The sequence below is a fragment of the Dermacentor variabilis genome, chromosome 8 (assembly GCF_050947875.1).
Source record: "Dermacentor variabilis isolate Ectoservices chromosome 8, ASM5094787v1, whole genome shotgun sequence".
NCBI classification, from domain to species: domain Eukaryota; kingdom Metazoa; phylum Arthropoda; class Arachnida; order Ixodida; family Ixodidae; genus Dermacentor; species Dermacentor variabilis.
In genome coordinates, this window is record NC_134575.1 from 34,383,674 (window position 1) to 34,407,627 (window position 23,954).

Here is a 23,954-nt window from a genome sequence, read left to right on the forward strand (position 1 = left end):
TAGCGGATTTGGCCAAATAGAGGCCTATACATAGCTTGGTTACACGCTTCGTCGTTGCTATCGGCCACTTTCAACGACAATCAATTCTACAGGTATCTACCGCAGAAAGCAACTTGGCCCAATGTATCGATATTGTGCTTTTCATACAGCTTAAATCCCTTGAGATTGTCACAATCTATCTAATTGTGCCCGCTATTTGCTGCCAATCCATAATTCAGTAGGGGGCGCCAGGTTCCTTGCATGAAATGAAAGCGACTCCGTGTATACTCCCCGAGACGACAGGCGGCGCAAAACACCACATAACGGAAGCACAGACGATCCAACACAAGATACTGTGGGTGCCTGGACATGCAGGAATAGCGGGGAACGAAGAGGCGGGCAGGGTAGGTCAAGGGCTTGCAATCCGAGCACCGGAAGAATCCACACTCGAAAGTCTACCGTCTGTTCCAAATTAACGCACACACACACACACACACACACACCCGCGCGCGCGCAAATTCTCGCATATATGTATGTATGTATGTATGTATGTATGTATGTATGTATGTATGTATGTATGTATGTATGTATGTATGTATGTATGTATGTATGTATGTATAACCTATACATACATACGTACGTATGTATGTATGTATGTATGTATGTATGTATGTATGTATGTATGTATGTATGTATGTATGTATGTATGTATGTATGTATGTATGTATGTATGTATGTATGTATGTATGTATGTATAGGTTATAGCGTATGTCTTGTTTATTTTAGTGGAGAAATCTATGAGCGAATTGGGTGGGGCGTTGAATTTCTTGAGAAGAGATACATGCTGTCTCATTTGAAACACACAAACGTGCACGTGCACAAAATCACACACACGCACGCACGCACACACAATACCCACGAACGCAAATAGGTATGCAAACTCACAAACGTTCAGACACGCGCATTCGGAGAGGCATACGTGCATACACAAGCATACACAAGCACAACACACGCGGCAAACATTGGAAATGCGCACGCAAGGCGGTTAATTTTCTCTGCTTCGTCGTTTGTAGCGCATATGCCACAGCGACCTTCTCCAATATCTGCCGTGTAGGCCTCCGCGGTCCTCTGTACTCGACTGAAAATTAATCCCGAAGCGTTGGCTCTTTTAGGTCTTGATGCGCCCGCAACAATTTCTTTTCTCATTTTTTTTTTACACGCGTGATCGCACAATTCGGTTGCTTTGCAAGTTTGCCGTGTTGCGCTTTCGGCGTCACTATGGACTCTCTCTGTCTCTCTCTCTGACCGGCGTCGGTAGAACTGCCCGCTTTATTTTCGCGAAACTTGGTTCATAATACGGAGTATCCGCATTATTCCGTGGGCGCCGAAAAAAAAAAAAAGGCAGCGATTCTTTTCTCGTCGTCCGACTCTCGAGGCAGACGCCACGACATATGTGCCTGGCTACACAAAACGCGCACGCTGCTTTTTTTTTTTTTTTTACCCCCCTTTGTGCACCGACTCGAGAGCCTAGTCGCCTTCGTTTGCGCCCGATTGTGCTGTGTTGTAAGCACTTTGTGTGCCGCACGCTGATGACCTGGTTGTTTGCTCCTGTACTACGCAAAAGAAAAAAAAAGAAAAGAAAAAGAAAGCCGTACTTCTTTTGTTTCTCGCCGTATATATTTCTCTGAGTCTTTCTTGCTTTCCTTCCTTCTTTCTTTCTTTCTTTCTTTCTTTCTTTCTTTATCTCAGGGAGAAGTGTTCTGTTGTTAATTCCCCATAGAAAGAGAACAAGGTACACGCCTGACGCCTGTTTTGAGCGTCCGACCCGCTTCCCACCTGTTCTGCGCAGCGCAGTTGCGGCGTTGATTGGAGCAGGGGAAACAGAAACTATAGACGCTTGTTATAACGCAGACATTCGCGCGCAGCTTGGCCTGCGTTATATCGTCCGGGGGCGTAGGCTCGCAAACTTCGAGAGTGTTACCAACGGAACCCCCCCTCTCCCCCAAGGTGAAGAGCTGGGCCACCGGACAGCAGGAACGGATGCGAGCATAGTTTATAATGGTGTATAACGCCCTCTAAAAAAATAAAAATCCAACGTTTTCATTTGTTTGGCGAGGGAAAGCTAATTATGTTTGTTCAGCTTAATGCATTGACGGGCGAGTTAATCCTTAGTACGAACACGACACCAGGGAATCCGCGGTATAGCTCTAGGTTGGGGGTTCGATCCCGGCCGCGGCGATTGCATTTCGATGGCAGCAAAATGAAAAGAAAAAAAGTTTGTGTACTTCGATGTGTAGGTGCACGTTAAAAAAGAAGAAAAAAAGAGAGAACCTCAGGTGGTCAAAATTAATCCGTAGTTTGCCACTATATGCGGCGTGCCTCTAATTATATTATGGTCCCGGCACGTAAACCCGGCATTGTATTTTTTTGTTCTCTCTTTCTTACGGCTAAGCTGTTAGCCCTTACCAGGTCGGGATTTTTCGTGGGCTCATGTTCAGCCCAAAAACAGTGCTGCCACCTAGCTACCGCGGCCGCTCAGACAGACCTCGTACGGTAGCTGGAAAGAGAGGGCCTTGAGTCTGAGTTTCCGCGTAACAGAATTATGTTTTCTCGTATATTCGAATGACAATTTCCGAAGATATCGTTTCCGCAGCGTGTGTGTACGTGTGTAAGTCGCACTTTGCAAATTATCCGACGCCGTTTACTTCAAGAAATTAAATCAGTTCGATAGGGCACTTGCGCTTGCCGCAGGGCCTAGAAGAATAAGGATGTGACGTTGGCACTTTTGCACACGAGCGTGCCGGTGTGACGTACGTCGCTTGTGGTGGTGCCCGTGTGACGTCGTCTGACGTCAGCTGGAGTCGCGGTACTTGTCAAACGTCGCTTGTGCCTGTCTGACGTCGGCAACGGCTTCGCTGTATACATCCACGTTCACAGAGTGGAATCTTGCGTCACCCTGTGGACACTGAGGTTTACTGTGTAATCATTAATTACTGCAGGAAATGGAGGCGAAGTCTTTCTTTCCTTCTTTCTTTTTTTCTTTCTTTCCTTCCTTCCTTTTAATTTTCCTTCCAGCACGTGTTGTGGTTGTGAAATCGTATGTTGGTGCAAGCGCGTAAAAGTAGTAAATATGATCGCGAAAAAGATAAGACAGAAAGGTATACGCGTAGGCAGTACGTAGTTTTCAACACACACTGGAAGACCTGACAAAAAAAGAACAAAATAAAAAGAACTCCTTTGTGCACGCGCTTATGTCGTCGTCCCCTTTCTGTTGTTGTCCGGGGGCCTGCTGCTGCTTTGACCGTTCTGTACACCTCGTAGATATGTATAAGCGCGTATACCGCTGTATAGGTACGGGAGAACGAAAATCTTGGCCAGCCATTGTCCGGCGCACCTTTTTCTTCTTTCTCAACCTCTCTCTCTTCTTTTGAGGCTTGCGTAACCGCCTGCTTCCCCTACGTTCCCGCATTGTAGGCGCCGCTGCCTGCTACCGCTACTGGCTACGGCAGTAGCGCCAGTGTTTGTGTGTTTGTTTGTTTTGTTTTTCCTTGTTGTTACCGGAGGCACGCGAGTTTGGCGCGCGGCTGTCCACGTCGTGCGGAACAAGAAAGGCCGCGGCCGACGGAGGTATTTCGCAAAGCTGCAGAGAAGAGACGTGGGGTGTGTTTCGAGAGAGGGGAGACAGAGAGAGAGATGAAGCTGGCTGCGGAGAGCGGGCCACTGGGTGAAATTCGTGTGCGTTGTCCCTCGTGTGTCTTCCCTGAGTTTCTTTTTTTTCTTTTTTGTTTTACGTGGACCTAGCGCTTTGCTCATATCTCTTCGCTAATTTGCGTGCACTGGGTGCCCGAGGCACCCGTGCATGGCCGGAGCAGACGAGGCACGTCTGCTGACGAACGTACGGCAGCGCGAGCAGACGACAGACCGGACGGGTAGGTACGGCACAAACGGCCTTTGTGACTTGAAATACTAATGTAGCGTAGCGAAAGCAACGTGAAAGCAGAAGGAAAGGAGCACAATAATACGCACAATCGCTATGCATGTTCGCGTTTGTGTGCTCTTGCAGAGTCCTCGTCTCGATAGCGCTGCAGTGCAACATTCCCAGAAAATGATTAAGATGCATTATAAATCCCACCGTAATATCATGACTTCCCAACATGGCATATGCCAGTGAGCATGAATTGTAACCCTGTAGTCGACCGGCTCGCGACTTTATTGGGACATGTATGCAACGTGGGGCAACGCACACGCACACGTAGTACAAGCTCCGCTTACACAAGGCCTCATTGCACATAGCTTTCTCTGCTCCTGCGCTCCGAAACGTAGTTCCAGAAGGACACTTATATTGAAAGAAGTTTGCCTCCGCCGTGACGTCATGACAATGAGCGAACGTAATCGCCTGGCGCTGCTTCTGTGCGAGTTCTGAGTTGGACGTCGGCAAGTGATGGAGAAAAGCCTGTATGTTTCCGGCGCGCAATGAAGGGATGCCCGTACCATGAGATGATGATGATGATGTGTGGTGTTTTGTTACGCAAGAGCCAGGTTTGGCCAAAGAGCGCCATGACAGAGCGCCATGAGAGGCAGTGCCATGTGTTCACCAATGTCGGCCCTGTGTGGTCCCTTACCGGCGTCTAATACATAGCTTTACGCTGTACGTGCCGCGTCCAAGTATGCATATTAATGCGCTGATCGTTACGGGTGGGCTAATCTGCCCGGTTAATCCCTGTTAGGAGTGCTTAGGCTTTGCGATCCAGCGTCTCGCTGTGTCAGCCACCCGCAGTGCTTTGTGCATGGCCACTTATACCGTGTCTTCTTTCGTACAGTCCGCCGACCTTCTAGGCGAAGCATACCGCGAGCGCGGTAAAGGAGGAAAGTCGGCGACGGTTGCCTGCCATAGAGCTTCTAATGCGTGCTGGGCGGAATTTTCGTGCAAACTAACTGGTTACTGCCATGTGTAAAATATTTCCTCTTATCATCGCGCGTTTAAGTGTGACATTGCGGGCTCCACTATTTCATTCTTTTTCTTTTCTTTCGTGTGTGTGTACATTTCTTTTCTCAAGTAATCTTCATCACTCGCGACGCTTTAGCTTATTATAGATGTGAAACAGAATAGCAGGAAGCGCATGCTTTCAGCTTTTCCATCTGATCAACATGCTGGTTCTTATCTGGGGCTACTTAAAGACGCGTGCTTACGCACATACATACATACACACACGCATATACATACATACATACATACATACATACATACATACATACATACATTCATACATACATACATACATACATACATACATACATACATACATACATACATACATACATACATACATACATACATACATACATACACCTGCGCGCACACACACACACGTACCTCTCACACGCACACCAATGTTTTGAACGCCTGTTACGCGAGTGAAAACGCGGTAGCTCGCCGAGGGCCAACTGAGCGGAGACGAAGAAGCCGCAACCATGCATGCGACGTTGCAACAGAAAACTGGGACGAGGAACGACCTGCGGCTGTTAGGTACGGCTGCGGCGCAGCGGCAGCGAAGACGACGGCGCGGTAGCATTCTCCACGCCTTGTGAACGGTATACACACACACACACACACGTATATGTTGGCAAGGACACGGCGTAAACCGCCACTGTGCGTCTTCTCGCAGGGATGCGCGTTAGCGTCACTGCACGTTGTTGACCTTTCGACAGACCGCGTCTGAATCCCAACTGTGTGTGTACTTCTCGCGGAGCTGTGCTGGACGAGAGAACACGCGTGACTATGCAGTACGTGTAACCCTCGCAAAAAAAAATGTATATATTGACACGTGTACTTGTCTCTATCGGGCGACAAGTTTTGCCGCCGAACAAATGTTATCGCACAGCGCGGGACGCGCCTGCATGTATCCGAAGTTTCTGGAAAGTTATCGATGCTTCTACCCGCTGTCTGTTGTCGCCGAACGTTGTGTTATCTGATTTCATCGCTTGACACGAATGGTGTAGAACATTTTAGAAGGCATGTGGGTCCCAACGTTTAATCTGGAACATTCGATGATTGCTGTATAAAAGCCGACGCGCTTGACCCGCTGATCAGATTTTCGACGATCGCCGACTGTGTTCGCCGCTTTCGTTGTGCTATAAGTGTAGCCTGTTTTGTGGGCACAGGTTCGCCCAATAAAAAGCTAGTTTTGTATTCCACCGTACTGCTTCTTTCTTCGCCGTCACTACCACGTGACAATATCTATGGTGACACTGTTGCGTGTTCATTTTGGTTATGTTGTTCACAATAGAATGTCTGGTGAGACGCAGTTGAGAGAGAGAGAGAGAGAGTAAAACATCTTTATTAATAATATTTGACTGGCGAGAGCAGTGTGGGAGGAACCCTCAGTCCAGGGCCCCTAAGATGATTCCGGCGATGTTTCGAGCCCGTTGTATCACAGCTCGGAGGACCTCGGGAGGTCCGTCGCGGAGGGCATCGTCCCACAGCTCTTTGTTGCGTAGGGGGTAAAGGAGAGTTGGCAAGGGAGGAAAAAGGTTTGCAGTGCACTCAATCGTGACGTGGAAGATTGTGGGCGAGCTGCCACAGCCAGGGCAACGATCTGCATAACAGTGTGGGTAGAATTTATTGAGAGAGACAAGATTAGAAAAAGTTGCGGTTTGTAACTGGCGTAATGCCACTGCTTCCGCCCGCGAGAAGGACGGCGGTGGTGCGGCGTGGGTGCGACGAATGCGTGTATAATGACCGAGTATGTCTTTGTAACGCAGCGAGGGATCCCCCCACTCTGAACTAGTCGCCTCACCACGCCAAGTCGCCCGGAGGGAAATTTCTCGGGCAACCGCATGTGCGCGTTCGTTACCCGGCAGCGAGGTATACGACCAGGGGTCCAGAGTAGGTGGATGCGGGGAGGTGTGGTTGGTGTATTTTGCGGGATCTGTTTGAGAATTTGGTGCGCCGCTCTCGGGATGCCATGTCCTGATGGAATGCGTTACTTCTGCAAGGGGAAGGACGACACGGACGGAGCGAAGCACGGTTCCTAACGTCCGCTATAGAGACGTAGTGCGGGCGTCCCTCAGTTGGTGCGTTTACGTGAGCCCGATAAAAAAAAATGAAAAGGTCGCGTCGAGTCGAGACTTGTGGGGCCGGAAACCGCTATCGTCGGGTTCACGTAAACAGCGTGTCGAGGTCGAGCGAAATCGAGTCGAGTGTCGAGGCGGGTTCGGTCGGTATATACGATAGCAAGGGGCGGGGATTTTGACTCGTCCAACCCACTTGGAGTATAGTGCGTGGAAACTCGGTCGGATCGGGATATGGCTCAGATCGACTTCGGACTCGACCCGCTTGGGTCGAGTTCCTGTAAATGAAGTTCACAAGGATGGTTCGTTCGGCGAGTTGGTATTGCATTCTTGAAACCGACAATGCGAAAAGTCTTAGATACGAAGTACTTGCGGTGCCGTGTCCGTCTTGATTTCTCCTTCGCTTTAAGATTTTTCGCCCTGTTCGCTTCAAGAAGTCCACGAGCAGAGCGCTTTGTCATCAACTGTCACCAAGTAGCTGCGTTTTAAAAGGAATAGCTTTCATTGGCTCTTCGGGCCGTTTTAGTGGTTGGTCGGGGGTCGACAGTCGGACTCGGCAACTGAAACACTCATTCTCTCGCTCGTACATCCGCTCGCTCGCCCCCTCGCCGTCGCTCGTTCGTTCGTTCGTTGCTGCGCAATTTTTTTAGCCTTGCTGGAACCCAACTCGATCGACAATAGGGACCAACGTTGAACCAATGTTTCCCCATGCAGTGGTAGTACGTACGTGCTACGTTGGGCTTACATTGACTCTGTTTTCCGCCGCTGCTAGGAATGACGTGCGAACAGTTCAATCTCTAGTCGTCGCAGAAAAAAAAAAGGAAAACATATTGTTGCAGAAGTCGTGTGGATGACTGTTTTAAACGTTTCTGTACATTATCGACACGATTCGTAAGTTTACAGTACGTGTGTTGCAACTACTGATCTACGACGAGCAAAAAAGAACGACCACCAAATACAGAAACTTGTATCGAGTATTATCTTGATTTCGAAAGCAACATGAACTGTGAAGTTCGATCGCAGTCAGTTTGCTAAATGTAAATACCATACGCAACTATAGACGTCCGGACCACTGGGGAAATCATGATTAACAAACAACTGCTTTCAGTTATCCGGGGCAGCGTGGCATGCAGTGGCGTTAAGACAAGGGAACGACATATTGCACACGTACGCTGTTCTGTTCGCCGATGGAGTGTAGTGTGTGACACTACGCCACCGCACGTCGATTCAGTGGTACGCAAGCACGTATAGTGAGACTGGCCAAATGGTACATCGAAGCAAATTCGTATGTGGGCTGCATGAATTTCGAGCCGTTTTTTTTTTTCTATTTATTGAGTGGCTAGAAGTTACCGAGCATGCAGAAGCTTTCTGCCCCCGCGAGCTCGGTCAGGAACTGGTGCTCCCTGCCCTAAAAGCTACAGCTCTCCTGAAGCAAAATCACTCGGAACACCCCTTACTTGTGTCGATCTATTTTCCCCCGGTCTCTGGTGAGTGCCGTCGTTCCCTTGTATTCGAACAGAAACGAACTCTCGACGATGTCGAATGTCGAACTGTCGGATCGGGCGTACGAATCGAATAACAGAAACTGTAACACTCGATTTGTATACGAGATTTCGAATACTCGCACACGCCTAATATTTTACAATCTTTTTTTTTCTCTCTTCGAATTGTGTGAACCTGTTAGGAATTAGTGATCTTTTTTTTAAAAAAAAAAGAACATGCTTAAGAGCACCCGCTAAAGCGATTTAGCGAGCAAGCAGGGCAATGTTATAACCCAAGTTTTTCTGTTTTCCTTTTTTTTTTTTGCTTTTTCTGCGGAATGATGTATATGCTGAATATGCTGAATGTGGAAAAGCGCCTGCACCAGCCGTGTCGAATTCTCGGTTCGAACCCACTGAATAACCAGGGCCGGTATTCACAAAGCCCATGGTTCGTAAGTGTTCTTTGCCATCGGCTGTGTTCCAATTACGCTAATAATAAATCCAGCATCAGCGTTGGCTGACATTTGCTATTACGAACAATTTTAGCGCAAGATCTTTTTTTTCTTTTCCGAATTCGGGACCTGGGTTTCCTGTTTTGCTTTACGTTAGTACGTCTTTCTATGCAGTCGCATCGGGCTGACTGTGGGTGTGGATTATTTTGACAATGGACTTATCGCGTATGCGCTGTGTAGAGGCCCAACCAGCCTCAAAGGGGGTAAGGTTAGGTAATGAATTGTTGTCGCATTTAGAGGCACAGAGCTTCCTTCCAGAACAAAGCTGCAGGCGTAGTTTTTGAGCAGACTACAACGGACTATCTCCGTAAGCCCACAAGGCCGCACCCACTAGTTTGTCCGAGGACTGAAGCTTAAAATTTACAAATTCATAACTCGGTGGCATAATCCGTGGAAGCTTATTGGTAGCGAAAGTTTACAAATCCGCAGTTCGGTACCGGAAGCGGATATCGCACTTCTGCAAACTGCGTGTGTGTCAACGCATCCGAAAGGGACAAATGTGGTGCGCGAGAAATTGCAGCCCTGTATACGTGAAAGTGTTGCGATGTTTGCGAGGGTTTTAGCACAAAGCGCTGCTCACAAGTCCGTGGTATAGTACAACAGAGTGGCGTAGACTTCATCGACGTTGTCCGCTTTAGATGTCTCGATAGTTGCATTTAACAGAATTGCGGTATCACCTTGTGTTCCCCACTTAGAGTTGTAAGCTAGTTGCTTCATATTTTCTTCTTTCTGCGAAATTTTGCGATTTTCAAGAATTCTTTTGAAGTCCGTGTCCGTCCGTCCGTCCGTCCGTCCGTCCGTCCGTCCGTCCGTCCGTCCGTCCGTCCGTCCGTCCGTCCGTCCGTCTGTCTGTCTGTCTGTCTGTCTGTCTGTCTGTCTGTCTGTCTGTCTGTCTGTCTGTCTGTCTGTCTGTCTGTCTCTCTGTCTGTCTGTCTGTCTGTCTCAACACGATGTTATACGTATGATTAAACATGCACTACGTTTGGTACCGATGTATTGTACCGATGTAACTCGCTTCAAGGTACCATACGGGCGGTTAATTTATTATTTTTTTACGTGTTTACGACAAACGCGGTATACACGAGGCAAAATGGGGGCGAATGGCTTTTATATATGCCGTGTGGATTTCCTTTTTTTTGTTGTTATTTCTCTCTCTCTCTCTCTCCTTATTCGCTCCATTTCACATTTTCCTTTCTCCACAGTATATAGTCGCGGCCGTTGCTCGGATTCTTTAGCTCAGTTCCGCATCAACCCGGTTATTTTTATTTTTTTAGGCCTAGCTTTGTGCGCAGACAACGCCACGAACTGTTTTTTTTTTTTTTTTTCGCCAGCGCTCATGTGTCGTCTTAGCGTTCTGTTATTGCCTGCATCACCCTATCAGCAAGCCCGAAATTTCGCTTCTGTTGAGCAGGCGCCGTCTTAATCCAGGAAAAAAGAAATCAGAAAAAAAAAAGAAATTAGCTTTTTGTTCGCCTGAAAGTCGGTCGCTGTTAATATTTCAATTTTTTTCCGCGATCGATTTACTTCTTCATCATTAAATTATAAAGTTCAGGTACCGAGACGGCAAATTCATATTACTTCGTATATAAATTTATGTATATAGTAATAACAGTAATAGTAATAATCAAAATGTAATATTTCTTTTGCCTTAGATGTCTAAAAGAAGCGCACATTAAGCCTTCGCCTTGGTGCCCTTTCCTTTACCTTAAGTATATTTGCTTATGCACGAGTGATTACTGTATTACACGCCATTTAATTTATCATCGGTTTCTTTCATACCATAATTTCTACATTTTTTTCTCTTTCTTTATCATATTACCATCCGGTTCGTGGCCTACACTCCCTAGTGGATATGTACAGTCAACCGCAAAACTTTACGGGACGCAGGATCTGCCAAGAAGCTGAATTCTCGCGAAGCGTGGTCACACAGCCTCGAAATAAATGTTCCAGCATGTAGTCGCCTTCGCCACCTGCACAGTGATTCATTAAATACGAAGTGTCATGCTTTAACAGTGCAGGCATTCACATTTGAAGGGGAAACCGCATCCCGCAAACTTTTGCTGTTGACTGTACATTTCTTAGTCATCATCATCATCATCGGATGCACCTCTACGTGCTCCTACTCTTGTTTCCCTGTGCATGTGTGTGCTTAGAACGCTCCCTGTTGTTCTTCATTTCAGTACCGCTATTGTTGAATCATTTCAGTATCCCGCCCCATCGACTCGTTTTCTCTTGAATAAGTCGACTTTCCCTTCAGCGTATTTGCGATTCTGCGTTGCCCGACGGAACAGTGTTACATTGCTCTTCGTGGTTCCTCAATCAATCTTCTGTTTGACTTTCGAGAAACTAACTTCTCCTGTAGGGAGCGACATCGCATTATCCGGAGTAAACAACGCGAAGACGTCCTCCCCCCTTTCCTCGCGCTCCCATTATAATAACATGAGTGATACGACGATACTGACATTTTCATGTCATCATCATCAATATCATCATTATCATCAGCCTGTTTTAGTGTCCGCTGCTGGACGAAGGCCTCTCCCAGCAATCTCCAATTATCCCTGTCATGCGCTAGCGGATTCCAACTTCCGCCTGCAAATTTCCTAATTTCATCACCCCACCTTATTTCCTGCCGCGACCTGCGTAACTGTGCTTCCCTTCTCTTGGCACCCATTCTGTAACCCTAACGCTCCAGCGATTACCTGTAAAAAAAAAAAATAGCACTTAATTACCTCTCTAAGCTATATGCAATTTCTTCTTCACCTCTTTTCGGTGTCAGATCTTTCTTTTTCTTTCTTTTTTTTTCTGTTGCCCATCAAAACAGAAGGCAGGCACGCTGTTGTTGGCGGCGGCCCCCGCCCCCTGACCTGCGTGTCGGGGGTTGGGTAGATCACCTGATCTGTTGGACAGTAAAGTTTATTCTATCTATCTGGGCAGATTAATAAGCAATTATGAGCGCATTGCGGACGATTTCGTCGACACCGCAACCGCCCGCCGCGTGGCGCTGCCGCGCCCTGCCCGATCAAGCGGCTGCGTTACGCTTTTTTGCTTTCTTGTCGTCTGCTACGAATGCGAACGCGAGAACGACTCCCACGCACCACGCAGGCCGCCTCCGCCACGCACCATCGACGCGGACGCCAACGGCCGATAAAAGAGAAAGGTGCGCGCGCGATTCTGCCGCACTGCTAACTCCCGTGCTCATCGCACATCGGCCACTGAGCGGATGGAGCGCGTGTATAAACGAGTTTGGGGCCGCGCGAATTCCCTCACTGCGGGCACCCACCCACCCGTTTCCCACAGCGACGGCCGTGTTTGATCTGGTAGCCGGCCGTCCCCGGGACGAACCCTCTAATGCGATTTGTTTCGTCTGCCACTTTGACCTCGCTTGTCTTGTCTCGGCTTCGGCTCTCGCCGAACGGACGCCCGTCGTCTGCTGTCTCTCGCCTCGCTCTTCTCTCTCTCTCTCTCTCTCGCTCACTCACTCACTCACTGGCTCGCACGCGCATCTCCACCACCTTGTTTCGCTTTTGCGGCCGTTTTAATCTCGCGTATATTGGAACTTCCCTCGCCCGCTTACACGCGCAGTTCCCGGCTCTGCCGCCCGGCTTCACCTGTTTCTTCTTAGCCCGTGATGAGGGCCGGCTACGTGAGGGCGGCTCTCGTATCAATGAAGAGAGGGGCCGACCGAGTGACTTTGATTTGCGTCTGCCGCCGCGTGTTCGTCTTGCGCTTTGCGTCTATTAGCCAACATCCTCTTCCTCTCCGTTTTCTCTTACCCCCCGAGTGCTTTATTTTTCTCCGAGACGGAAGCATAGTAGAGGAGGGAAGTGATGGAGACGGCAAGGGTGTGTAGCAACGTTCTTTGTCTCTTATATGCCGTGTAGCAGCAACCCTCCTCCCCGACTCGTCGTCAGTTCGGGCCTCCCCAAGCCGAAAGGTGTGGTGCCCGGTTTCTCCCCCGTCGTCTTGAGGCACTTTATTGTACATGGGTACTTTCGCTTCCCCGTCCGGGGCTTTCTTTCTTTAAAGAGCGCGCAAAAGGTGGCGCGGAGAGGTGAGGCGAGGAGGAGGAAATGCGCTTCCTTCTTGTAAACCGATGGAGGTGTGTGTACGTACGTGTGCGAGTGCGGAGCGGATGGAGAGAGGAAGAGAAAAAAAGCGAGGGGGACCGCGGCGCGACCAGAGGCTTTCTTTCCCCCTTTTTGTCTCTCTCCTCCTTTTCCTCCTCCGCTTCGCAACCTAGTTTGGCGATAAAAAAGCGCGGCGACCCAGCGAGGAAGAAAGAAAGAAAGAGGAAAAAGAAACAAAACGAGATGAAAGGGCCGCCGGCGCCGTACCGCTTTCGCGTTCAGCAGTTCTTCAGTCGGCGGCGGTCCGTCGGCTGTCGTGGTCGGTTGCTGCTGCTCCTCGCTGACTTCTCGCGTCGTCTGCTACTCCCGCGAGCGTGTGCGAGTTGAGGCTCGGCTCGGCTTCGCCGCAAGACAAAAACCCTCCTCGGATCGCGTGTGCTTCCCTCTGGCGGTCGCTCGACGCGTCGTCTGCTCGCAGTGTGTGTGTCGTCTGCGCGCCGCGTACTCCGCGCACTCCTCGTACGAGAAGGGGACCGACCACACGGAGGCTCTAAAGGAAAAAAGAAAGAAAGAAAAAATAAGCGGGGAGCTTGCGTGGGGAAAATTTGTTTCATGTCTTGGCGTGCTTTCCAAGAGCTGCTCCGATGTATTCGTCGGTTAGGTGGCTGTCCCCGCCGGTTGACGTAGTAATAATCGCCGACGTGACGTCCGAAGGTGGTGGTGGTGGTGGAGTGCCCGGGCGACTGGTGTGCCGACGACAGCGACGAGATTTTGCGCGATCGGCGTGGCTGATCTGAGATCGCCGGTTCCGATCTTCGACGTCAAGGCGACCCCCTCGGCTCCCTAAGGTCGAGCGCTCTTGCGAGGGACGCGGTTGTCCTCCGACCGGAGAGTCGACTCGGTGTTGGCTGTGCGTGTTTCGACGACGACCTTCGACAAGGCCCCCTTCGCTGTGCGGTCGTTTTAAAAACTTGTCGCCGTGTTGCTTCGCCAATTGATTTCCTTTCGACGCCGACATGGTGATTCGGATTGCGACGGAGCGCTTGCAGCCTCGTCTCGAAAGGAGCACGTGTGGAATTCCTGCCTTTGCAAGCCGCTCGGCGATGTCAGGTGAGATCTTTGCTTCAGCTGGTGCCGTAAAACGACTCGGGGATATCTGACTTGTTCTCTTAAAGCCTACGATCGTATATTGCCGTCTGTTCTGAACGAACGAACCACTCGGCTCTGTATGTATGTTCATTAGGAGAATGCAATTGAAATGCAGACGGCGTTAAACCGAAGCCGCCTGCTGCTTGCAGAAAAACGACTCGGGGAATTGTTGACAGACGTGGTAGCAGACGTGCGCGTACAACGCTATCAGCTGGCCGATTGAGGGCAGTAATACGCGTCTAATTATCGTCACGTCGTTGGAACTCTTAGATGACCAGTAATGTGGCCAAGGTAACAATCACCCATTTCCTTTAGTATTTCCGCTTCGGTTTCCGTTCACGTTTGCGATAGGGAAAACTCGATTTGCCGTAGCCCGGTTTCCGCACCGGACCTCCTTATTCGATCGCGCCTGTAGAAGCGGATCGCACCTCGACGTTCCGATGTGCGATGTGAGCCGCATAATTACTGTGTTTCTTTTTCTTCTCTTTTATTTCCGACATTCGTGTTAATACAGGCTGGCGATGATGAAATTCTTTCGTAAGTGGAATCGGAGTCTGTGACGTAATGATCCCACGGAATTACCTTTAGACTTTGTATTCCAATCTCTGATCTATGCATTCCCACAAACAAAGCATTATATTGCACAAAGCATTTTCTCTAGGGCTTCTAATAATTCGCTAAAGATATTCCGCGTCGAATTGGCTTTCTCGGCTCCCGGCCCGTCGTGTGACTTAAGAAAAGGTGCGCTTGCTTTTTCTTAGTTTCTTTATTTTACTGAACTTTCCTTAATTTCTTTTTTCAAATTTCACAAGCGCTATTCTGTGTGCTCAACGTCCGTGCTATTCATAACATAATTGAATACTGAACTTACGAGACTATGGCGCTGTGATTGTTCATCCACCATGTGAATTATAGGTAGTACATGTATTTGTCTATAATCTGTGCTTGTAGCATCGGACGTTCTCGCGGCATTATGTAATACTTTTTAATCAGTATTTCTTTTTTCTAAACACGCTACGGGAGAGAAGCCTCCACGCACATGCAGAATCATCGCGAATTGTACTCATAGTGGACATTTTGTTTCGAAAATTACCAATTTGCAAGGTCGGAAAAGTCTTCTGAAGCCGGAAGGGCGAAATTTAGGCAAATCCATGCACCAGCAATCGCTCCCACGCTGACGGAACTGCCGTAACTGCAGGTCCCGTCGGCAACTATAGCGGCAGAGTTCCTTATAGTAATGGTTTGCAGTAAACGTCTTTCTGCGCTATAGCCCTTACGGAAAAGGTTGCGCGACATTCAATTGCATCTCAACAGATATGCCATCGAATTTCAATGGAAAGTAAACAGAAACGCAACGGCATCTCTATAATGACTCCTTTCTTTAATTTTTGGTAAACATTCAATTGCATCTCAACAGATATCCCATAGAATTTCAACGGAAAGTAAACAGAAACGCAACGGCATCTCTATAATGACTGTTTCTTTTAATTTTTGGTAAAAGGTATACACCCCCTCGACTCGACGCCGCGCTTCCAATCGGCACTTGCGCGCGTACCTATTGCTCAAGCGGCCGCTCCGGACATCTGGGCGGGCTTGTGTTGGCCATAAGGTGAAACGGCAAGTTCGTTCTTTCTGTGTCTACCCCGTGTGGCAGCAGCAACGCGGCGGATGGGTTCAAGGTTGACCTGTTTTCTTCTCTCGAGGGAGGTCGCCTTTCACGCTACCTCGTTGGGCCGACAAGCAAGCCCTCGGTCGGTGCGGTCTCGTATGGCCGTTGCGTCACACCGCGATGTTCTTGTCTCCATAAGCAACCCCGCCGCGAGATGGTCGCGGTAGCGAGCGCCCCCGGTCAGCCGCTATAGCGGTGGGGAAAAAAACGTTCCCCCCGGAGCCGTCTGTTTATTTACCGCCGCACACGCGCACACACTTTAAATGTAAATGCGGGGTTTTACGGGACTCGGCTAGTGCAGTGCATGACTTGTAAGAGGTTCGACGCAGTACACGGTGCTGAGGCCAAGCACGGCGTTCCTTATTATTTTTTTTTAAAGGGCAATGAAAAGGGCCGCAGTTCTGGGTGCGCAGCGGTGTCTCAGTTGCACTTGCAGTGTGTGGTCTTCTGCTTCGCATTATTATTATTTTTTTACGTCTGCAACGTTGTCCGTCTGCGTTCGGTACGCAGACGATCTTTTGTCGCCGACGAGGCGATCACGGTTGCGGAATTGCAGGCGGTTCATAAAGGCGGCATTATATTGATTACTGTAAGTCCCGGCTATCTGCAGTTCGTGCGCAGATGATATTTTGTCTCGAGCATGCAGACGGACACGGGTGCAGAGTTGCAGACGCATCATTAAAGGCGCGGTATAACGATAATTGAGTCGCCGTCCTTCACTCGTTTACGCGCAGACGATTTGGTCTTCGAAGAAGGCGATCACGACTGTATACATTTGCAGATGGGTAATAGACGTGGTTTATTGATCGCTTGCGCAGACGATTTCGTATTAGAGTCAGACGACCACGATTGTGGAGTTGCAGACGGTGCGTGTAAGTGGTGTATTGGCTTCTGTAGCTTTGTCCTTCTGCGGCTGATGCGTAGGTAATTTGAATCTCGAGCCAGATGGCCACTTCCGTATAGGGCACAGTCGGTTGAAAAAGTGTATTCATTGCACTATTGGTTAGCAGGGATGCGCTGTAGGAACTCTGAAAAAGCTTCGGTTTCCGTAGCACGTGCGGAAGGATTGCAACATGCTGAGCCTATAACGCTACGAGCCTATAACGCTACGATGCAATAAGTTGCCTTAATTGAAGACGCTTGACATATGTCAGCTAGTTGCACTGTATACATATTGCTATCTTGCACAGGTTAGCTACAATGATCTTGGGCTCTGCTTATTGCAAACATTTGTTGCTTGCAGCTTGGCTCGCATTCTATGAGTTTAGGTACCCGCCGCGGTTGCTCAGTGGCTATGGTGTTAGGCTGCTGAGCACAAGGTCGCGGGATCGAATCCCGGCCGCGGCGGCTGCATTTCGATGGGGGCGAAATGCGAAAACACCCGTGTACTTAGATTTAGGTGCACGTTAAAGAACCCCAGGTGATCGAAATTTCCGGAGTCCTCCACTACGGCGTGCTTCACAATCAGAAAGTGATTTTGGCACCTAAAAACCATTAACTGAATTTTTTCACGACTTCATATATCGCTGGCGCTTCCAGAAAACGAAGCAGACGACGCTGTGATGTGGTTTCCTTCCATCTTAGATTTCGCAGGCGCTTGGCGACTGCACAATCAGTTTGACGATTGTCGTTAACGCTTGTACGGCGTCAAAAATTTTAGCGACTCGTGTGCCAAACTGGATAAATTTAATTTTATCCGCACATTATAACAAGATTGCGGCGGTTAGTCAGGGCACATCTGTCGGATGTTATAGTGTGCAGGTATCGCGACAGAAAACTTACAGGCGGACGCAAGCGACTGTTATAGCAATTCCAGAATAACTGTTGTGATGTTTCGAAGCGCACATTCATATACTGCGTCACTTGTGCTTGGCATTGCGACAAAATATGGCGCAGTTCACGGTTGTCTGCTATACCTGCCAAGCCTAACAAACAGACGATGAAGGGAAGGCGCTTTTGTCCGTTTCAGATAAACTAATTAAAGACCAAGCAGCTCATTAAAAAGTGCTAATAGTTCCGAGATAATGGCTAAAGTGTTGTTTAAATGCGCAAACCTACCTGCTGCGTCACTCTTTCTTGGCCTTCTGGCCGTATACCTGACGTATGGTTCGCTGTCGTCTGCTTTCTGCCAAACTTATAGGCGAACAGACGATCTCAATGAAGCGCAGAAGCAGACGACTTTCCGTTCGCGCTTTTTGACTTCGTTAACCAAGGAAGACCACGTGAGCCCAACGAAACGCACCGTAGTAGTTTCAAAATAAGGGATCGAGTGTTGTTTCGAAGCGCGCGCCTATACGTGCTGCGTCACTGTTGCTTGGCTTTCCGGCCAAATCTGGCGCAGTTCGCTGCCAGAAAAAACAAAAGCGAGGTTCGTTCGAGCATATCGGTGAATTTTAAGCGGGATGGCCGTGGATGTCCGTTTACATCTGCGGCTTCGCGGACTTCCTGCATCGGTTATGGGGAAACCGTGCCAGAAATCACTTCCGGTCAGCCCCAAATGCCAAGGTTACGCAAGGCTTTCGCGTTTTTTTTTTTTTCTCCTCCACTCTTGCTTTCGTTTAATGCGCTGCTCATGCCCGAGTCGGTGCCACGCAAGGCCTGGAATAATTGGCAATCAATTGCAACCGCGACGGCGCTATTACGAGCCTTCGCGGATGGCCACAGCAAGTGCAGCTCACAAGGAGCAAAGCGCTGCGTTAGATTGGAGGCCGCCCTACACCGGTCTGAACTTGTACAGTAGCAACCGCTGGAATTTCAAGTTTAAACGATGCGAAAAAAAAAAATAGATAGAACGGCTACTATAAGGAACACATACACGCAGAACCAGCGCGCTGTATAACTTTCCTTCGGACAAAGGACCAGAACTTTCTTTCGGCTGAATTTAACATTGGTGTTCCTAAAGGAAAGACTAGCGAATAACTAAGAAGAAAAAAACAAAGAAAGAAACTTGAGCACGACCGACAAAGACACAACGTACGACAACGTTTATCGAAAACTATGTTGGCAGTCTACGGATTGGCTACGTATAAACTTCGTGCGTTCGCCTTCTCTTCGTTACAGAGCTTTCTTTCGGCTCTGAAAAATCTACGTGCCGCCTATTGGACAAAAGTCGTTAACGCGTATACGTCTTTTCGCCTGTGTTGCCCTTCATAGACTGGCGAGCAGATTGTTTGCGTGGAAGTCTGTGCACGTTAGTAAAAAGAGAATAGAAGGAAGGAAGTGAGGCCATGAAGCGCATATATCTAGCTAGACTACATGTAAACTTCGCCTAAATAAAAAAAAAAGAAGACAGGGTGCTTGTAGAGTATTTATATACAGCCTGTTTGCATTATTATTATTATTATTATTATTATTATTATTATTATTATTATTATTATTGTTGTTGTTGTTGTTGTTGTTGTTGTTGTTGTTGTTGTTGTTGTTGTTGCGAGGGGACGTTTCTAAGCTTGCACAAATTAGACCGTATGTCCCTCCCACTATGCGGCGTTTCTCATATTCAGATCCTTGTTCCTGGCTCGTAAAACCACATAACTTTATTATTTTTTTTATTTTACGCTGTGAAGTTTCTCGAAAACTATCTGTGCACCGACTGGCCTAACAGGAACATCTAATTTTGTGGCCATGCTCGCGTTCGCGCGTTTCTCTCTCTCTCTCTTTCTTTGTTATCTTAGAACCACGAACACGCTGAGATATCTACGTAGATGTGTATCGCGGATGCGACCGTTTGCATCTGCGCGTGTTACACGTGCAGATAAGACGAAGCACGCCGCACATGTGCGGGTGCTCGAATCTTGCTCGAACAGAAGCAGGAACCAGGAGTATCGTTACCCCAAGATGATAAAGCCGTAAAACGAGTCAGCCTCTACAAGATTAAGCCGTCGATGCCATTGGATAAGCGCGCGGTGGTCTTTAGAGTTTATGATGGTAGCACGCTGCTTCCCGAAGCGTCCGACTCCGACCTTCACCGGTGGTAACCCCGAAAGAGGAGCTATATCTGCCGTATTTTTCGGGCTATAGTCCGCGGACTGTACAAGTCCTAGAAGCTTTCGTGGTGCACGAGGACTATCTATGGGATAGCGGGCTACATCATTTCTACTTTTTTTTTAAAGTTCGGTAGCATCAGAGACGTGCTTGAAGAAATAAACTGCCATATCTGCGCTTGGAGATTCTTTTTCGCGCGTTCACGGCCAAATCTCGCGGCCAAATCACGTGGCGAAATCACGTGGGGAAATAGCTGCGCAAGATCGTCTCTTCCGTATACCTGTACTATACTTTCAGCTCACAATGGCAGATCGGGAGGATCTGTAAGCACACGATACTCGAATCACACGATACTGGGGAGGTCCCTCCCCGGTCTTTGACTATGGGACCTCCTAGAGTTACGTTTTCTGTAACACATTTCAATCGCATCAATAAAATGAAGCTGAAGTGGGTTGCGTCCTCTTCTTTCTCATTGCTTAAGTTTGTGTGCACAAACAGAAAACAGAAACTACTATCAATGCTGACTATTAAAAGAAAAAAAATCTTTTTTTGCCAAAATTCGCCCTTGCAGGCTATACAGGGGGTGCGAACTATAGTCTGGCAAATACGGTATATGTTAGGAAGGGCTAGAAACGAACACAAAAAAAAAATAAATAAAATCCAGCCGCTCCTAAAACGTTCGCCATTCGTTCTGCGTTGTCCTTTCGCTGTAGTCAGTGTCGCCGATATGCGCGCGCTCAACGCAGTTATCGGGAGGGCATGGCTCCAAACGCACGCGCGGCACATCATCCGGTAAGGTCCACCGACGACACACCACAATCTTGTCGGAGTCGTACGCGAAAACGTTCTTCTCTTACGATGCCCTCGTTTCTTCCTTTCTTCGCGTGACATTATCTTGTTTTTCCCTATCATCGCCATCGTTCGTACGTATCGCGTAAACATCGGATGACTGGTTATCTTTTTGATTTTTTTTTTTTTACCGTACGACCTCGCCGTATCACAAGACCGAAGTCACTCGATCTGTCGGTGTTTCAATGTCGTGCATACGGTATTGAAACCTCCATAATCAAAGACCGTGACTGCGTTTTACGTGTCTCGTTTCCTATGCGTCCTGTTGGGTATGTATCTCACCGCTATAGGAAAGTTCCTGTTAGTACTTCCTTTCCTGTCTTTTTTTCTTCTTTTTTTATCTCTTGCGCTTTGCGAAGGAATTTGCTTCTCATCGATCATTCTCTCTTGTCGTATGATCGCGTCGGCTACGCCTTCTGGAAAACTTCCGCTTTCCACTTAATGACGTAATAAGCGTACCGACGCCGGTCACCCGATAGGTATCGCATAAACCGCTGTCTCCCGAGTCTTTCAGGGAGGCATACAGCACGCGTCATAGCTGCATCAGAATCAGAATCTGTTTTATTGCGACGTCTCAACCGATGGAACGCGCAACTTATTAGTATGTGTCCCAGCACTGACTGAGCCTCAGACCTGGTATAAAGCGCTAGACTTCCCAGCCCGACGTGGTATAACCCTGTGTGGCACGGCGGCTTGAGGTGCATGCCGCTCTTTCTTGACAGATGTGAATAAAGCTTCTCTTATCAGCTACGTTTTCTAATTCATCTATCGCTCTCGCTGGACTCCGACATCAGACGACTCGAACTTCCAATAATCGTTAATAAAAAATAGCTTCTCCATTTACGTGTTTCTAGCGCGCTTCTTCTCACCATGCTTGCCCTGCATGTCACCTATTATACTCCTGCCACAGCCGTCCAGGTTCTTCCGAGTCTTACTCGGTACTCCGCATACAGTAGCTAGCGCATCGCGTTTCCAATCGCGTTTCGGAAAGGCGATGCGACTCCGTTTGCGTGCAGCACGTGAACTTTCGCGAGAACACAGCGCCACATGCGTGAGTCGACTTGCACCCGCAAACCAGTACCCTCGCCTGGCTTCTTAATGCGACGCGCATTCCTGTAGCGCATTGCCGCTGTTAACGTGAACGCGATGCGACAGAAATGCGATGCGACGCGCCGCCGTCGCATTCGTGTAAACGCGCCCACATGGAACACGCTCCTTCTGCCTTGGTATAGCCCTGGTATAGCCCTGGTATAGCCCTTTCGCGGCGAAAGACATCTCGGTCCACTTCTCTCCCGAACCCTTTTGCCCCCGAAAGTGTATCTATCCCTCGAAGAAACAAAAACCGTTCTCCCCGTTCCGAAACGTTCCCCGGGTATGTATGCGTGCCTGGCGCCGCTTGCATCTCGAAACGCGCCGCGAGCGAGCGCTCCTCCGTCGGGCGCCACCGAAGGTCGTCTCTTCCCAAGACATCCGGATTCCGTATCACGCCGCTAGCTAATTCCTTTTGTCGCCGGCGTCCTTGGCGAGACAAAAAGGACGCCCAGCGAAGCGAAGACAAAGAGAGAGAGATGAAAAAACAAGAAAGAAAAGAAAAAAAAAGGCCAATTGCTCACAGGCGTCGGTGGCGTCGGCGGCGGCGGTTTCGTGATGGAATCCACCTGGCCCGGGATGAGGGGGGGGGGGGGGAGGGCTTGTTTGCGTCTTCAGACATATAGAGAAAGTTTACTCATTCTTTTTTTTTTTTTCTAACCTCCCTATGGTGTCTTGTCCGCGCCCGCTTATATAGCGAGGCTCGTTTCGCCCGCACCGTTTACAGCTGTAATTGATTCATTCTGAATGTCCCGCACATACAGCTGGAATTGTGTCCTCCCGGGCTTCGCCCGTGCCAAGTACCCTCCCCTCTGTAATGCGGAAAATACTTACTCCTATATTTCGCCTCGTGTTGTCTTCTTTATTATATGTATATATATTCGGGTGCTGTTCTTGAGGTGGAATACCCTAGCGCGTCTTGGAGGAAAGCCTCCGGTACACCTGAAATTACACCCCGTAAACACCCTTTGCTGCGTACCCGTCGCGTGTGCATTATTTTATCCTACGCGTATAGGGAGGGGTACGCTTGTGTTCGCAAACGTCAGAAGCACACAAAGAGAGACATTGATCGATTCGGTGAGGTTGGATGTGGCCGAATCAACTTCTGTGGCTATGGGATACGGCGCTATAGTGGAGGGCTCGGGATAAATTTTGACCTCATGGTGTTTGTTTCTGTCGCGTGCACCTATGTAAATCTGAGGGCACGAGCGTCAACGCGCACTTGTACGCTGGTCCGTATATCAAGGGGCTGACTTCCCCTGTATATCCATTTACTTTAGAAGAACGACTGTGTGGAAACTATTGACGATGATTGTCAATGCTGGCGAATATAACGAACGAACGAACGAACGAACGAACGAACGAACGAACGAACGAACGAACGAACGAACGAACGAACGAACGAACGAACGAACGAACGAACGAACGAACGAACGAACGAACGAACGAACGAACGAACGAACGAACGAACGAACGAACGAACGAACGAACGAACGAACGAACGAACGAACGAACGAACGAACGAACGAACGAACGAACGAACGAACGAACGAACGAACGAACGAACGAACGAACGAACGAACGAACGAACGAACGAACGAACGAACGAACGAACGAACGAACGAACGAACGAACGAACGAACGAACGAACGAACGAACGAACGAACGAACGAACGAACGAACGAACGAACGAACGAACGAACGAACGAACGAACGAACGAACGAACGAACGAACGAACGAACGAACGAACGAACGAACGAACGAACGAACGAACGAACGAACGAACGAACGAACGAACGAACGAACGAACGAACGAACGAACGAACGAACGAACGAACGAACGAACGAACGAACGAACGAACGAACGAACGAACGAACGAACGAACGAACGAACGAACGAACGAACGAACGAACGAACGAACGAACGAACGAACGAACGAACGAACGAACGAACGAACGAACGAACGAACGAACGAACGAACGAACGAACGAACGAACGAACGAACGAACGAACGAACGAACGAACGAACGAACGAACGAACGAACGAACGAACGAACGAACGAACGAACGAACGAACGAACGAACGAACGAACGAACGAACGAAC

General features: G+C 48.7%; 1 protein-coding gene across 2 annotated transcripts in view; it reads left to right on the forward strand.

The window, feature by feature from the left end:
- The window catches only part of LOC142589977 (protein rhomboid-like), a 216,029-nt gene that overhangs the window by 115,357 nt on the left and 76,718 nt on the right, over positions 1-23,954 (forward strand). The window contains exon 1 of one of the 2 annotated variants that reach the window (XM_075701742.1): positions 13,382-14,220. The exons of the other annotated variant lie outside the window; for it this stretch is intronic. The gene's annotated coding sequence lies outside the window, so the exon portion shown is untranslated. Of the gene's footprint in view, positions 1-13,381; positions 14,221-23,954 lie in introns of those variants that run through there. 2 annotated transcript variants of the gene reach the window in all.